The sequence below is a fragment of the Protopterus annectens genome, chromosome 5.part0, assembly GCF_019279795.1.
Source record: "Protopterus annectens isolate FY-2018-M chromosome 5.part0, PAN1.0, whole genome shotgun sequence".
In the NCBI taxonomy this organism is placed as follows: Eukaryota; Metazoa; Chordata; order Ceratodontiformes; family Protopteridae; genus Protopterus; species Protopterus annectens.
Genome location: NC_056735.1, coordinates 1,862,371,184 through 1,862,386,984, shown reverse-complemented (window position 1 = coordinate 1,862,386,984; position 15,801 = coordinate 1,862,371,184). Strand labels below are relative to the sequence as shown.

At 42.2% G+C, this 15,801-nt stretch overlaps 1 protein-coding gene across 5 annotated transcripts in view; it reads left to right on the top strand.

Moving 5' to 3' along the window:
* Window positions 1–15,801, top strand: part of ELF1 (E74 like ETS transcription factor 1) — a 960,524-nt gene that overhangs the window by 723,579 nt on the left and 221,144 nt on the right. The window lies entirely within an intron of this gene.

The following is a 15,801-nucleotide window of genomic DNA, read 5'->3' as shown; positions in this document are numbered from 1 at the left end:
AAAAAGGCAGTGTTACTTTTTAGTGTTTTCACATTCCTAGCGTAAAACATGGTTTATGATTTGTTCACGGTCTCTGAAGATTGCTATGAACACGGAGTGTTATTTTTTATATCAGTCTTGTAAAGAAAGCAGTTCTGTATATTTTTCAGCTTTAATTGTATCTTTTCTAGACTTCACAACATATCAAACGCTGCAAGACTAAATCAGTTGGTTTGAGGTGATTCAGTGCATGGGAAATCATTCTGTAATAGTAATGATATAAAATAAAGATACCACTATGCCACATGATGTGCTGACTAGAGATGAACGTATATTTCATTGGCAGCCTCCACCGACCCACTTAATAAAAATGGATCATGGTGATTACTAGGGTGATGGCCCTGAGGGGTCTCTTAAAGTTTAGCCATGCTGTCCAAATGTAGTAGACTGGTTTGGCTCCCATAGGTTTTGTGCAAGTTATGTAAAACTTGGGCATGAGTGGTCAAGCATTTACAAGCCCTCCCTTTCTAATAGGGACATGGGTGCCAGTCCAGGAGTAAATTTATGATTCCCCAACTACGTTGGGTTTGAATATGTGTAGGGAGAACTTTGCTTCATATGAATGGGAAAGCTGTTTTATGGAAGGGACAGTCTCTCTTAAACAACACCTTTTTCTCAAACGTATATTTATTTATATTGCAGGCAAGGTTGAGATCCATAGATTGTTTATGAAGCTTTTTGCATTGCAAATGTGCAACATGTCCATTAAGACTGGATCAGAAGGTGGCTTTTAGGCCAGGCTTATATTGTCTGTTAGCAGTCTGCAGGAGACAAAAGATAAGGCTTTTGAGGCAGTCCTCGCAGGACATGTTGACTACGCCATGGTATCCTTTTTTGAGAGGAATTTCAGCGGATGCTTCAGTTTCTGCGTATCCCTGGTCAGACACATACTGAATGGGGGATTTATACTTGATGATTGATCTAACAAGGGCTGAGTACAATAGAACATCTACTTCTTTGGACCCATATGCCATTCACTTGCATGCATGTTGTGCAACATAGATTATTTCCATACTACAATAGACACATGGTGGTAGAAGGCAAAGTCACTGTTTACATGTGTTTCCATATCCATTACCACTGGGGTCTACCTTTTGGGGTGTATTATCATTGTAGTAATTTGCAAGTGTGTACCTCTTTCTGAAAGAGATAGTTAGCACTACTTGGCATTACATTTTGGACTGTGAGTCTGGCAGCACTTGTCTGTGTCAGACCATCATGGAAGTATTTGGTCACTGGGGGATTCTATGACTGCACCCAGTTTACAATAGTCTGTGAACTTAAGTCAGCCGGAGACCTTTGGCTTTAGCATTGGCATCTACTTCTCTGAAGTTATGGGTGAAGAGGAGCAGTCCAAGCACTGCGACCTTGGGGACCCCGCTAGTGACTTTGTTTATGGTAGGTAGACTTCACCCATCCTAACTTCTTTGTTCCTGTGAGCAAACTGCCCATCCAGTGAGTAACATGGGGATTTGTACCTAATTTTGTGAGCTTATCTACAATGACTGAATGGGGTATTGTGTCAAATGTCTTGGCCAGGTCACGGAAGGCAGCATGCACCATTCTGCCCTTGTCCTTTGCTTTGGTGACTTGAAGTTCCCCAGGTTAAGTAGGCGTGACCTACCCTTAATGGATCCAAATGGAACTTGATCCAATGTCTAAAGGTTACTTATGTCTTCATTTATCGTGATCATGATTATTCTTTCCATGGCTTTTCATATGAGACCAGTCAGGCTTATGGACTTAAATTTTTGTTTTTGAGGTCTATGAATGGCCCACCCTTGTGCGGAGGAATAATGGTTGCATTCCTCCATTCATTCAGCACAAATATTGTTTGGAAGCTTTGGTTAAACAGTGGTTGTAGTGGACCTGATAGTATTTGCACAAAGGGGGTTCATCAACCAACCCTTGGAACTATAGACCTATAAACCTAACCACCCTTATCTGAAAGCACATGGAAAGAATAGTCATGGACCTTAGCAAGAACATAGGAGACCTTCAAACTCTCTTGACCCAATCCAGTTTGGCTTTGTTAAGGGTAGATCATGCCTATTGAACCTGGTGGACTTTGAGAATGTCACCAAAGCCCTAGATGAAGGCAAAATGGTACATACTGCCTATCTTAACTTAGCCAAGGCTTTTGACACAATCCCTCACTCAGTTATCTGAGAAACTCTCCCAGCTGTGAATTAACCCTTACATCACTAAATGGGTAGCCAACTAGCTCACCGACAGAATGCATACTGTCAAAGTTGCTGATTCCACCTCTACCAGTAGACCAGTTACCAGTGGTGTACCACAGGGATCTGTGTTGGGCCCTCTACTGTTTGGAATCTATTTCTCGGAAGTCCAAGTGAAAATAGGTGGCCTGTGGCTTGCCAAGTACAATCATGGAGTCCTGAAACAATGCTAACATATTACAAAAGGGGCTAAACTAGACACATGATTGGTGCCAAAGCCACTGACTAAAACTAAATACAAAAAAAAGTGCCAAAGCCACTGACTAAAACTAAATACAAAGAAAAAAGTGCATTTGTTATCCCTTTTGGCAAAGAGGAAGTCCCTGCAAATTACATTATTGACACCCCCCCCCCTTGACTCAAACCCAGTGGTGCGAGATTTGGGAACACAGGTTAATTTCAATCACCGTGTGTTCACAGTGGCAAAGAAAACCTTTGACATTGCGCATTTTTCAAGTAAGGGCATCTCATCCAAGATAAAGGATGTACCTCTGTACTTGACTCTGCCATTAGACCACTAGAAGGGTACAATGCCCCCTTTTGCATGTACCTCACCAGACACTTGCAGCAGCTGGAGAGACAACAGAGGTTTCTCACCAAGAAAATTCAGGGCCTCCAAAACATGGCCTATGTGGAAAGACTGAAAGCCCTGTCACTGTACCCTGTATCCTACAGGCTGCTAAGAGGTGACTTGTGCCTGGCCTACAGAGCAGACTCTGAGCCTGCCCTAATGGAAATGTTGCATGTCCCCAAATCTTTAACAGAACATGCTGGAGAGACATATCTCCCAGAGATTGCTACTGCTCTGGAATAAACTCCTACCTTACGTGAAGTAGAGCTCCTCAATGACCCTATTCAAGCATGACCTAGACAGTTGGATGGGAGACCATAAATTCACCCCTGGGGTGGCACCCATGTCCCTCATGGACAGGGGCAGTGAGTGCTGACTTTTAACTTGCTCTGCAAGCAACGACCATCTTACCAAGGTCAATTGAGGAACAGTGGTATAACATAGCTAGGCTTGTAAAGGCCCTAGGGCCATTAGCCTAGTAAACTCTCGTGAACTTATGTTTCATACAATTAAGGAGACAACCTTGGATATTATCAGGTACCATGGATGCAGTGTTTTTGGCAATGGAGTGGGGGGGGGATATTATGGTTGGGGGTATGTTTTGGGAGGTGTCTGGTGGTGAAAACTAGGTAAATTGGAGCTGAAATTATGGGCTAGTAGATTAGCTAGATCCTCCAGCTCTGTATAGGTGCCTATATTAACAGTTTTGGCAAATTCTTGTGTTGCCTATGAAGTTGTGGATATAGTTGAAGAATGCCTTAAAATTCTTCTTGGTGTGGAACGCTATGGTTCTCCTTAGCCTGGGGAGGCTACTTTTACCTCCTATTTGGCTTTTGTAATGTCCCCCACATTTCTGAGAACCATGTAAAGGAGTTTTGTATCCCTAGTAGGCATACAGTCCAGCTGGTCCAGGGCATTCTTGCTGACAAAATCCAGAATTCTTTGGGCATGTATATTTGGGGTCAGATATGTGTCCCAGTTTGTTAAAGGGTAGTTTAAGTTGTCAGTGAGTATGATGACACTGGAGGGAAAAAATTGGGTATAACGGATAGTGTCTCCATTTCGTTTAAGTTAGTGGTGTAGCTTTCTACATGGCAGGGGTTCCCTGTAGCTCACAAGGTTAGGATCTGGGACTTTTCTTATGGTGAGATGTACATGGAGAAGCTCACGGGCATCATACTACGTGACCAAACTTGGTGGGATTTTGTTTTTGATGTAAATTGAAACAATTCCAGCTTTTTGTAGCTTTTTGTGTAGTACCAGGTCTAAATGTGTTTAAGGAATTATAATCTTACACTGCCAGGGTACTGTCCGCTGCTTTAAACCATGTCTCACAAGCTTCTCTATTCTTTTGGTGAGGAGAGGCTGCAGGGAGTCAAAACTTTTAGACTGTTAGCATTGAGCAATACCACCTTTAGATTATTAGCAGTTGGTTTAGCCATGTCAGATGGTTTATCAGGGTTGGCAATGCAAGTATTGGTCAATATTTGGAAGCGTGGAGGGAATAGGTGCAGACCATCCCTGATAAAGCAATGTGGTCCGTCAACCATGTCCTTCAAGACTGACAAATATTATACTCCCTTCAAATGGTAGACTAAGCCAGTTATAAAAGTTGATTCTCATCTGTTTATGTTGTGGTATCATCCTAGGAGGAGGTAGAATGCTGCTCAATGCTAGACTCATGCTTGCCTGGGATAATAGTAAGCTACATCATTTCTTTCTCCATATAGCCCAGGGAAGTGTATCAGGTCATTTACACCCAACTGGATTATGACTGAGTAGTATGCCATCTCTAGACTCAGCAAGTAGCCGGCATAGTCTGGTCTCCAATGGAAAGGGTAAATCTTTTCATTAAAATGTCAAGCCTGCAAACCTGTCTTTGGTGTTGCTCGCGCTCTCTCTTATTTATTTATTTTTTTTGTTGCTTTTTAGGCAGCAATCAGTGGTACAATTTGAAACCATTTAATGCCAAGACTGTTAGATTTGTTTATATATTTTTAAGTATTCAGCAAAGAAATAGTGTCACAGTGTTTGAGGCCATCTTCTCAGGCAGTTTAAAAATATAGTTTTAAGGCATTGACTTGCTGATTGAGTACCTGACATTTAAATGGCTTATTCTTTGCACTGACATTTCCTTTTCCATCTAACAACAATGTTGCTGCAAAACTGCTTGCTTTGTTTGCAGGCATTAGCTAAGTAAAGGCCTTCTATATGGTTGGCAGATAAGCTAACGACTTTCCTGTAGTCTTCGTATTGCAAGTTTCACCCACTATGTGTACTTCTGACATTAAGTTTAATGTTTGCTAATTGTGGTTGTGTTTAGGAAAGCTCCAGGGAGTAGATGTCTCATTTAGAGAAGTTGTGCTATGCTAAAAGAAATGATATTGTTTTCAGAAGGGAAATGTAAAGGGGTGAATGAACTTGGCAACTGAATTTCGGTAAAACTTACAGAAAGCTGTATTAAGCTGAGATAAATGCATTTTTTTTGTTAAATCTGGTGATATAAAACATGAACTGTACAGCCCCAGCCCAACACCATGGCATAGCTAGGGGAATGGAGCTTTGACTGCTCCAAGATGTTCTGATTTTGATTAGTTAATTAAATGCTGATGGAGCCAGGGGATAGTGAGTGACATTCAGCGTGTAAATCCTAGGGGTAGAGGTAGGAAATTATGCTTCCAGGCAGGTGCCCAAAGGCCGATGACAATTTCCCCGCTGTAAAGCAGGTTGCCTTTTATTTGGTGCTGGGGGGGGGGGAGATCTTGAGTGGGTGCATCATTTCAGTATGTAATGAGAGTAGAAATACTGATGAAGTTAGGGTTTCCCTCCTTCATACTCGAAATCTGTGCCTTCTGTGTCTGCATATGATACCCTACCTCCTGACTCCAACTCTGAAAGAAGAGACTGCGGTCTCTCGTATCAAGACAGATATGGCAAGCTGTATTTTTTGTTGTTGTTTGTTTGTTTTAAGCTTCCTGATTGGCTGTGCTTCCTAATTGTGAAACCCATATGCAATTAGTAGTATGGAAGCACAATCAGTTCAGAAACTTCAGTTACAGCCAATTAAAATGCTAATAGGAAAACCAATCACACCTGCTCCTCCACATCCCTTTTTCTGAAATTGGTATAAAAAAGCAGTGCCTTGGCCAATATTACTATAAGATTTTCTTTATCTGGCAAAGTGTATAAGATGCAAGCTCTAATCCAAATAAAACTTCTTTAAATTAATTTTTACTCAAGGTGACTTATTTCAAAGTATTTAATACAAAACCTTTGGAAGAAGGAAGGATGACCATCAGTAGAAAACATTAACTATACAAAGTATGCAGTTGCTTTCAATGAAAATGCAGAGAGCTGTGAAAATGAAACTAGCTCCTCAAATATGCACACATTTGCAGTGCTTAAAGCTTAATGCACCTTTAAGTGTTATTCCAGGTCAAAACAATGCATTGCCTTATTTGGACTCTGCTAGCTTAGCTCCATGGCACAGAGAGATGGATCTTTCCTCCAGCTTAGGCAGCTGAGATTCTGTTAGCAGTCACCAGACAGGGAGTGGAGAAATTAATGGGCAAGCCCGCTCACCTCTCCCAGGTGGAATAGAGAGGGTAGTGTACACCTGGGCTCAAATGGAGCTGTTGCAAGCTCTCCCTGGTGGAGTGTGAGGAGACCACTGCTTGTACTTCCTGGGGAGGTCAGGGCTGTTTGAAAGGAATGTACTTTGTAGAAGTGAGGGGATGGCCTCTGTGGTCAGTCAGTTACAGACCCCCCCCCCCAGTACCTTGCCAGTTGTGTGCATGATGATAAAGCATACAAAAAAAAAAAAAAAAAAGCTGAGCTGTCTCTGAGGGCAACCTAAATGATGACCTCATCTGGCCATCTCTGACACTAGTGATTGGAAAGCAAATTGGCCCTTTGGTCAATGGGGACTTGTGACTATCACAGTAGGGACAAAAAGTGGCAATATATGTAGCTGTAATTTCCTCTAGCAGTATATAACTGCAAAAACATGAACATTTTCACTGAAGTTGAAGAAAAACGGGACGTTCTTTCTGTTTAAAACACTCCATGAAGTGAGAAACTCGTAGTAATCTTGTTAGTTACTCTTACTGCTGAAGTGTACACAAGGGAACTGCATTCCTGAAATTGAGTCCAAGCTGGAATCCATTTACATGTGAAACTTTGTAATGATTTGGTTAACTAAGTTATATTTAGTTAGAATTCAGTAACATTTCTTAGCAACTCATAGTAATAAGTCCAGATAAGCTGTTGGCATTCTTCTTTTGCTATGTTTTGGTTTCAACATTTCTGTGTGCAAGTACACAGCTGCTTGTATGTATAATAAAAGTCCATTGCTTAATTTTATTTATTTTCAAGTAAAGAAATGTATTGTTCAATTTTAAATGCTTGCTGATGCTTTATCGTCTTAATGGTATGTATATTGAATTGGTGTGAATTCAGCTGTTGGATTCCATCATTGAAGAGTTACAGCTCAAGCTGTTACTCCTCATTAGATATTTTATGATGGTTTATTGTAAGGATGTACTGTAATGGTACTGTTTTTTTTTTAATATTTTTTTGGTCCTCCTTGAGACCTCATTTAACCAGCCCACCACCACCGTGTCCCACTTCCACTCCAAGTCTGCCAGCTTCTCCTACTCCCCAGACTGATTCCAGTATTTCTGGGGCTGGGTATAGATTCAAAGGGCATCCCAGGAGCTCAGCTGTCTTTGCATCCATTCTGTTTGTATCTCCTTGCCACTCCCTACCCCACCTCTCACACTCCTCGATTACACTCCATGGCAACTTCCTTCTTTGGACCACACCTCCCCTCTGAGAGGAATATCATCAACCAACCCCTCCCATACCCATCCCTCCCTGCTGCTCAATCAGTTACCCTGGCTGCTAATCAAACCTAGGTTGCCTGGGTCATATTCAGAGCTTTATCGCTGTATTCCACTGGAGCAGCTCTACAGTAATTGCATTATGAATGTGCTGGAGTGGTCTGGCTGATAACAGCATTACTGTAAAGACAGAGAATGGGTTTGTTGGTACTGGAACAATATCATTAACTCCACCTGGAAAACATTGCATGCTTCTTGTATGTAAAATAATCCTTGCCAAGTTTCAGTTACTGTTTTTAAGATAACACTGGAAGGCGCCAGGCTTAGTCTGAGGTGTGTGAAATTCTGAGGAATTCTGAGGAGCCATGGGTTGCAAGTCTGATCCACACCTATAAAGTGTAAAGCTTATTTGTGTGTGACATTTTGCTGTTGCCCATTGTGTTACTGTGCATTTATTGTATAGTGCCATTCATTCCTTGCATATTGGGTGATCAGTGGTTCAGACCATACCTTGACTTGCTAATTGGTAGTAATGAGTGCCCTTGCACACATTTGTCATAGTTCGTACAAGTTACTCCATCCACACTGTTGTTTTTCATTTCTGTTTACAGCACACTACACAGTGTTGAAAGCTGTCTATCCTTATTTACTACAATGAGCATATTTTTTCTGGAATTAAAACGGCAATATTCCTCCTGTCCTGCACCAGGCTGTTTTCTGGAATTAAAATGGCAATAATCTTCGTTTAATGCACCGTGCATTTTTCTTTATTATCAACAGTAGTGGTGGTGCTGCGGTAGCGTTGTCGCCTCACAATAAGACGCTGTCCGGTTCGATTCTCAGCTAGAGCATCTCCAGCGTGGAGACATGTGTGAATGGGAGTACCTTCATTGAAGGTTGTGCGTCAGGCCTGGCAAACCAGTACGTAAAAATCAACTGCCAATCATTTGCGGACTGGAGTTCCGCTGTGGCGACCCCTAACCGGGAAAAGCCGAAAGACACAAACAAGTAAAGCAATAACTTTATTGCATTCACAATTCCTGCAAGGTGGCGGCTGCTGCTGCTGCTTCAGATCCCTTTCTTACTTGTCCACCTTACAGCTGATATTTGACCTGAAAATTTAATTTTGGAACAGTCTGTTGTAATCTACAGACACTGTAGAAATTATGCCACTGTTCCTATAGTTTTACATATATTACAGCTTGTATTGTGACTTGCTCAGGATTTTAATCCAAGGATTCTTGTAGCATATATTATGTAATACTGCAGCTGAGCTCAGCTGCAGTAAGTAAAACTTTTTTCTTCCCAAGGATTACCGTTGATCATACACCACCAGAGTGAACCTAAACTGGAATCAAATCTAATGTTTGGTGCAGTAAACCAAAAATATTCCACAATTTTCCTGCTTCAGAAAAAAATATGGATCTGATAACTTAAAAATTCAGACAGTATATGATGCAGTTGTTTTGCAGTTACTACATACCCAAAGACTAACTTAACCATGACCAAGGCATTCAGATTTGCTGAAGTCTGAAATGTCACCAAAAAAAAGCATAAAAATGTTGCCAAATTAAGAACCTTCTTGTGAGAAAATTAATTCTAATAAGGGGCAAGCCCTCTCCCAATGGGTCTCTTATAGAGGAGTTCAAGTAGTTTAGTTCCACATGTCTGGATGTAAACAAAAAAACAAAAAAAATCTATCAATTTTATGGCCAGTTAACAGTATTTGTTTGTAGTTGTATTCTGCTAAGGAAAACAGCTGTCAGACTTCCATCAAAGTACCAAGAGACTACCAGTTTAAGTACTGAAAAGAGACACCAGCTGTGTCTTGAAAATCTCTGAAAAGAATTCTACAAAATGTTGATGATGATGATATTGTTTGCATAGCTGGTAAGGATGGTGTATATGTTGCTAGAAGTGGGCATTTATTTCATAGGTTCATAGGTAGGTACTAGTCTATTGGCCCTAGGGCCTATATAAGCCTAGCCAAAGGTACCCTGGCTTTCGCCACCCAAGAAAATTATTTTCCTGTGCCACTGTCGAGCAGAGCCACAGAAGTGATCCCCAGGGTGAATTTCCTATCTCCCATCCAATCATCAAGATTTTTCTTGAAGAGTGCTAATGAGGAGCTTTGTTTGATATAGATAGGTAGTTTGTTCCAGAGTATGGGAAGTCTCTGGGACAGGAATCTATCCCTCCAGCATGTTCTTTTTATTTTGGTGACTAGGTTTAGGTCCCTAGAGCATGTAATCATAGGGATTGGGATTTCTTTAAGTGAAGCATGTCTAAAAGCTCTGGGTTTGACAGAGCTTTGTGTGTTATGCAGAGATCACCTCTGAGTAGGCTATATGCAACAGAGTAAAGCTGCAGTTTTTTTGAGACTGTCTGCATAGGGCATCTCTTTGAGGCCGGTAATCCTCTTTGTGAGGTATTTCTGTGGCCTTTCCAGTTGTTGTAGATGTCTTGTGAGGTACATACCAAAAGGGGCATTGTACTCTATAGTGGGTCTAATGAGTGACGAGTAGAGGGGAACAATTACCTCTTTTTTTTTTCCTGGATGAGAAACCTTTTGTGATGGGGTGTGCCACGTAGAAGGATTTCCTGACTACTGTGGCAATGTGATTATCAAAGGAGAGACTACTGTCCACCTGTGTCCCAAAGGTCTCATCACACATTCGGTGTTAAGTAGACTACCACCTATGTGGTAGTTCATGGGTACTGAGTTTTTACCAAAAGGGATGACAATCCACTTTTTGGCATTGAGCTTGAGGCCATGGCTTTGACACCAGGCATCTGTCTCAGTGAGGCCCTTTTGTAGGATGTCCACATCTTTTGGAGTTTTGATTATGGCTCCTAGTTTGCAGTCATCTGCGAACTTCATTAGCCAAAGACCTTCTGTGTTGGCCTGTACTTCAGAGAAGTAGATACCAAACAGGAGAGGACCCAGGACTGAACCCTGTGGTACTCCACTTGTCACTGGTCTGAAGTTGGATTTGGAGTCTGCTACTTTCACAGTGTGGGTTCTGCCAGTGAGCCAGTTGGCAACCCATCTTGTGTCATAGGGATTTATACCTAGTTTAGTGAGTTTATCTATAATTCCACAGTGGGGGATGGTGTCGAAAGCCTTGGCGAGATCTAGATAGGCTGTGTGAACCACCTTACCCTCATCTACGGCTTTGGTGACTGCTTCAAAGAAGTCTATCAGGTTTAGGAGACATGATCTGCCTTTTACAAACCCGAACTGGGTGGGGTCCTGAGTTTGGAGATTACCAATGTCATTGTTTATAAGTTCCATGATGATAAGTTCCATAGCCTTGCAGACCAGGCTCGTTAGGCTAATAGGGCAGTAGTTTTCGGGGTCTGTGGTGGCTCCCCCTTTCTGGAGTGGGATAACTGTCGCTGTGCGCCATTCAGTGGGCACATAGCCTGAGGTGAGGCTATGATTGAACATGGTACTTAGATGGGGTGCCAGTTCTTTCTGTAGTTCATATAGAACACAGCCTGGGATGTCATCAGGTCCCATGGATGCTGTGTTCTTGGCTTTGGATAGTTTGTTTTTTACCTGTGCAGCCGTGATTACAGGAACTTTGCATTCTTCTGGTATAGAGATGAGCCCTTTAGGGGATGACAAGGGGGTAAAGTTAGCACTGAACCTATCTGCCAGGATGTTGGCAATATCATTTGGTTCTGTATATTTAGTGCCATTGTGCTGTACCTCAGAGCAGATCTGAGTGTTGCCATTGAGATTCTTGACATAGCTATAGAATGCTTTGTGGTTCTTTAGAGTCAGTGGTGATTTTGTTTTCATAACTAGCTTTGGAGGATTTTATGAGAGATCTCCGCGTCTTACTGAGGCTGACCAGGGAGTTTCTCCAATCATGGGATTTTACTCTTTTTTTTGCAACAGTTTCTTTCTTCTGTTGTAGAGTTTGTTTATGGCAGGGGACCACCAGATTGGCTTCCTTTTTTGTAGGATAGCATCTTGGTTCTGTTAGGGATTGCATGTTCCATGCACTCGTGTAAGTGCTTATAAAGTGCATTTGTGTAGGATTCAGCAGTCATACCTCTATTGTCCATCAGCATGGGTATCATGAAGTTTGCCACTTCTGTCTTAAGAAGTGAGAAGTTGGCTTTGGAGAAATTTTTTTACTGTGGTTTCCCTAATGGGGGGTGGGGGAGGGATGATGATGTCTAGAGTGATTAGCTTGTGGTGGGATCTGACCAATGAGGTATTGACCTCTGGTGTGGAGCACCAGTTGCCCATGTTGGTAATAACCAGGTCTAGGATATTGCTGCCCCTGGTGGGGGTGTGGATAAGTTGATCCATGGCATTGAAATTTATGAATTCCAGAAAACATTGAGCACAAGAGTTGGTACAGGAGTAGTTTTCCCAGTTAATGCTAGGGTAGTTGAAATCGCCCATTATTAGGGTGTTAGGTTGTACCCTAATATTTTCCAGTGTATTAAGAAATGAGAAGTGGGAATCCTGGGGCATGGTGGGGGATCTGTAGCAAGCTACAATTTGGATTGCGGTCTTGCCCAGAGTTAGTTGCACTTGATAATCTCAGATGCATTATGCTGAGCAACTAGCCTGGAGGTGTAGATATCCTTAATGAATATGGACATGCCTCTGCCTTTAGTGTTTCGGTCCAGGTTAGGTGGCCAAAAGGTGTGGTATGAATTATAGCCTGGTAATGCAGGGGTACTCTCTGGAGACTTGAAGCAGGTCTCTGTCAGTACACAGATGTCGATGTTCTCCATTTTAAGGAGTGCCTCGAGAGAGTGCATTTTGAGGTTTAGACTTCTAGCATTGAGTAGCAATACCCTCAGATTCTTCTTGCCTGTACCTGTTAGGGTGGTGAATTTGTCATTTGAACCTAGCCTAAAAAAAGGCACTATAGGGGTGGCTAGAGCCTTAGCCAGTATCCGGAATCCCAGGGGCGACAGGTGCAGGCCATCTCTGGCAAAGCATCGTGGCTTGTCGGTCATGTCATCCCAGGCAGACAGATACTGGATCCCCTTAGAATGACACCAGAAGCTTAGCCAATTGTTGAAGTCAATCATTTTGTCCTTGTACTGTGGTATCATTCTGGGTGATGGCAGGATGCTACTCAGGGCTAGGGTCATACCTGCCTGGGCTACAAGATCGGACAGCTCCTCCATGTCCCTTTTCATGTAGTCCAAGGAGGTACGTCTCAGGTCATTCACACCAACATGGACAATGACAGAGTCATATTTGTACTTGTTGTGGAGTGACTGAGTGCATGTGTTATGTGGCAGATCCTGGCACCCGACAGGCAGCTGACAGTAACTTTCTCCTTGTTTAGCATGGTGAGTGGAACATCAGTGTGCCCAGCTATAGAGTCACCTATGACTAGAGTGTTGGGTACGTTGTTATGCCTTATGGGCTGTGGTTGAGTGGCACACTGAGTTTGTAGGCTGTGTGTCATTTGGGTTGTGTTGGGGGGGTGGAGGTTGCTTGTGTTTCTGCTTTGGAGGTCCCTGTTGCTTGGACAGGTTTTTACTGAGAGCCTCCGCGAATTTAGGTGTGTGTTTTTTGTTTCTATGTGTGTGTTTTGGTGGTGTAGGTTTTGAGGGACTATGTGCTGAGTGTGGTGTGGTGTGGTGCAAGTGTTTACCTTCTCCTCTTGACTGTCTAGTCCAGTCTTGGGTGGAGAGCTTTGCTTCCATTTTTGCTATATAAGTGCATCTCTCACAGGTTGTAGTGTTTGGTGGTAGGAGGAGAGGGTTGTCTGTGTACATGAGGTAATTACTGCATTGCCCCAAGATGCCCAGATTCATCAGGTAGACAGGAGAAAACACCGGTAGCTGACCCTTAGACATGCCTGGATAGGTGCTTATTTGTTAAGTACTAGAAACTGTTTTCCTCTAGACAGTGAGGAAAGTTGAGTGCTGTAGTAATTTGTAGCTTATTTAGTGCTTACAATAAGTTCTGAACAAGTGCTGAGCTCAAAGAAACAGACGAGTGCTGAAACAAAAAACTGGCTAGTTCTAAGAAACAAAATTAAGCTAGAAGACTTCCTTCCAACACAGAAAAGCTTGGGGGCCTAGAAGCCTACAAATAGTCCTGGACACAGCAAATCTATATCCAGGCTAGACTACCCACAGGAAAGGCAGGAAACAAGCTTAGAAATTTTTTTTTTTAGTGGAAATAGAGAAAGGAGTAGCAGAAACTAAGCTGATTGGCCTTCTCAAATGTTCTCCCTGTACTGGGTAGAATGAGATAATGACACTAGACTGGGAGGAGGGTCCCAGATCAAATTTACATTAGGGGCGGGCAACTGCAAAGCCACCAACTATAAAAACACCATACCAATAGGGAGAGACGGTGGGAAATAAACTGCAGAAATGTTTCTCACAGCAGAAAAGCAGCAGTGAGCCTTTAAATGAAAGTTTTAAACACCTAAAGGAGCCTCTAGAAAGAGTTTAACTGCAACAACAAACAACCCAACAGATGCTTAATAAAAGTGGACAATTTCCAGTTAATACCTCACACACAGTGAAACTAGCTAAAAAAATATACAGTACACAAAGTGCTATAAATAACAGAGAAATGAACAAAATAAGCAAAAAAAAGGATACTTAATGTTCTATATTATAGTTCTGAGTTTGCTCAGTGTCCTTCCTTCGATTAGCTCAGTGATCTTTTTGTGTGGAAGTAAGTCCACTTGACAATCAGTATGTGAAAACCATGATCTTTTCACTTCTGTCTCTTGTTCTGTGAAAAACTAGGTTTAAAGAAGCCAGTAAGCAATGTAACATTTTTGGAAGCCATCCCGTTGCTTTTTGGAAAGCCAAACTAAAAACTAGTTGCAGGCACATAGAGGAGAAAACAAAGGAGATTTACAGATCGCTTAATGCAGTCTTTTGGTTTACTTGCAAGAGTTGAACACTGTGACCAGGGACCTAGTCTATTTAAAGTAGCTGCAGTAGTGTTGTTCGCAGTTCACAGCATGGACTGATATGACGTCGGAGGCTGTAGTGGAAAGAATGGGATCACATAACCATACTAGGAGAGTATGATCTCTGTAGTAACTGTTTCAGATTGGTAAAGTGAGAGTTGTATTGACTTGAAAAAATTCATTAGGCCATCAGTCCCATTCCTGCAGTTGGAATTGTAGCATCAGTGCCACATGTGCTGCTTTACTTAATGATAGTTTTATTCTCCAGATGTCCGAGTCCAGTTTGCTGCTGATCTTCATCAGAGGGGGTGTATGAGCTCATGTTACTACAACTCCTATTTGGCTCACCGGGATTGTTTTTTAAAGTACTGTGGAGAGCATTTTGGAAAGCACTGCAGAAGGTGTCGTCGGAGTGTTATTTTGGTGGCAGAATGAATCAATAGGAGAGATTTGCATAAAATAAAAAATCAGATGGCGGAAAGAGCAGCAAAATACATTTTGAGGTGGGACTTCACAATTTTAGTAATTATGTAATACAGCCAGGTTTTAAACTGTATCTTTGAGCAGGAAACATGATAAATTCAAGGCTTTGGGAGAAGTGCCACTGCCAGATGTAGACAATGCATTCATTTCAAGAATGAAGAAAACAGATGTACTGTACTGCACTGCACTTTTATAGGACTCTAAGTATGTCACTCTTAATGTAAACCCATTAGCTATGTCTGTCGTTTTTTGAATTTTCCCGGTTAGGGGTTGTCACAGAAGATCACCGGTCTGCTTATGACTGGCAGTGAATTTTTACGGTGTCTAGTTGCCAGCCTGGCGCCCAACCTTCAGAGAAGGCACACACACTCGTGCACCAACCTGCATGTCTTTTAATGTTCATGTCGATCATGGGAAGGACATGCAGACTCCACACAGAAGGCACTCCAGCCAAGAATCGAACCAGAGAGCCTCTTGCTGTGAGGTGACAATGCTAACCGCTGCACCACTGCGGCCTAGGGTAAACCCATTAGATACACATTCAGAAAATGGACAAGCTTTTCAGTTCAGTGGTTTAATTTTTACCATTTGCCTATACATCACCTTTATAAAGCTGTACTTTACCCACACAGGAAAGAAAACTGTTGCTGTTCTAAGCAGCAACAGACTTTAGCAGTGCATCATTAGCAAGCCATTCAAATACA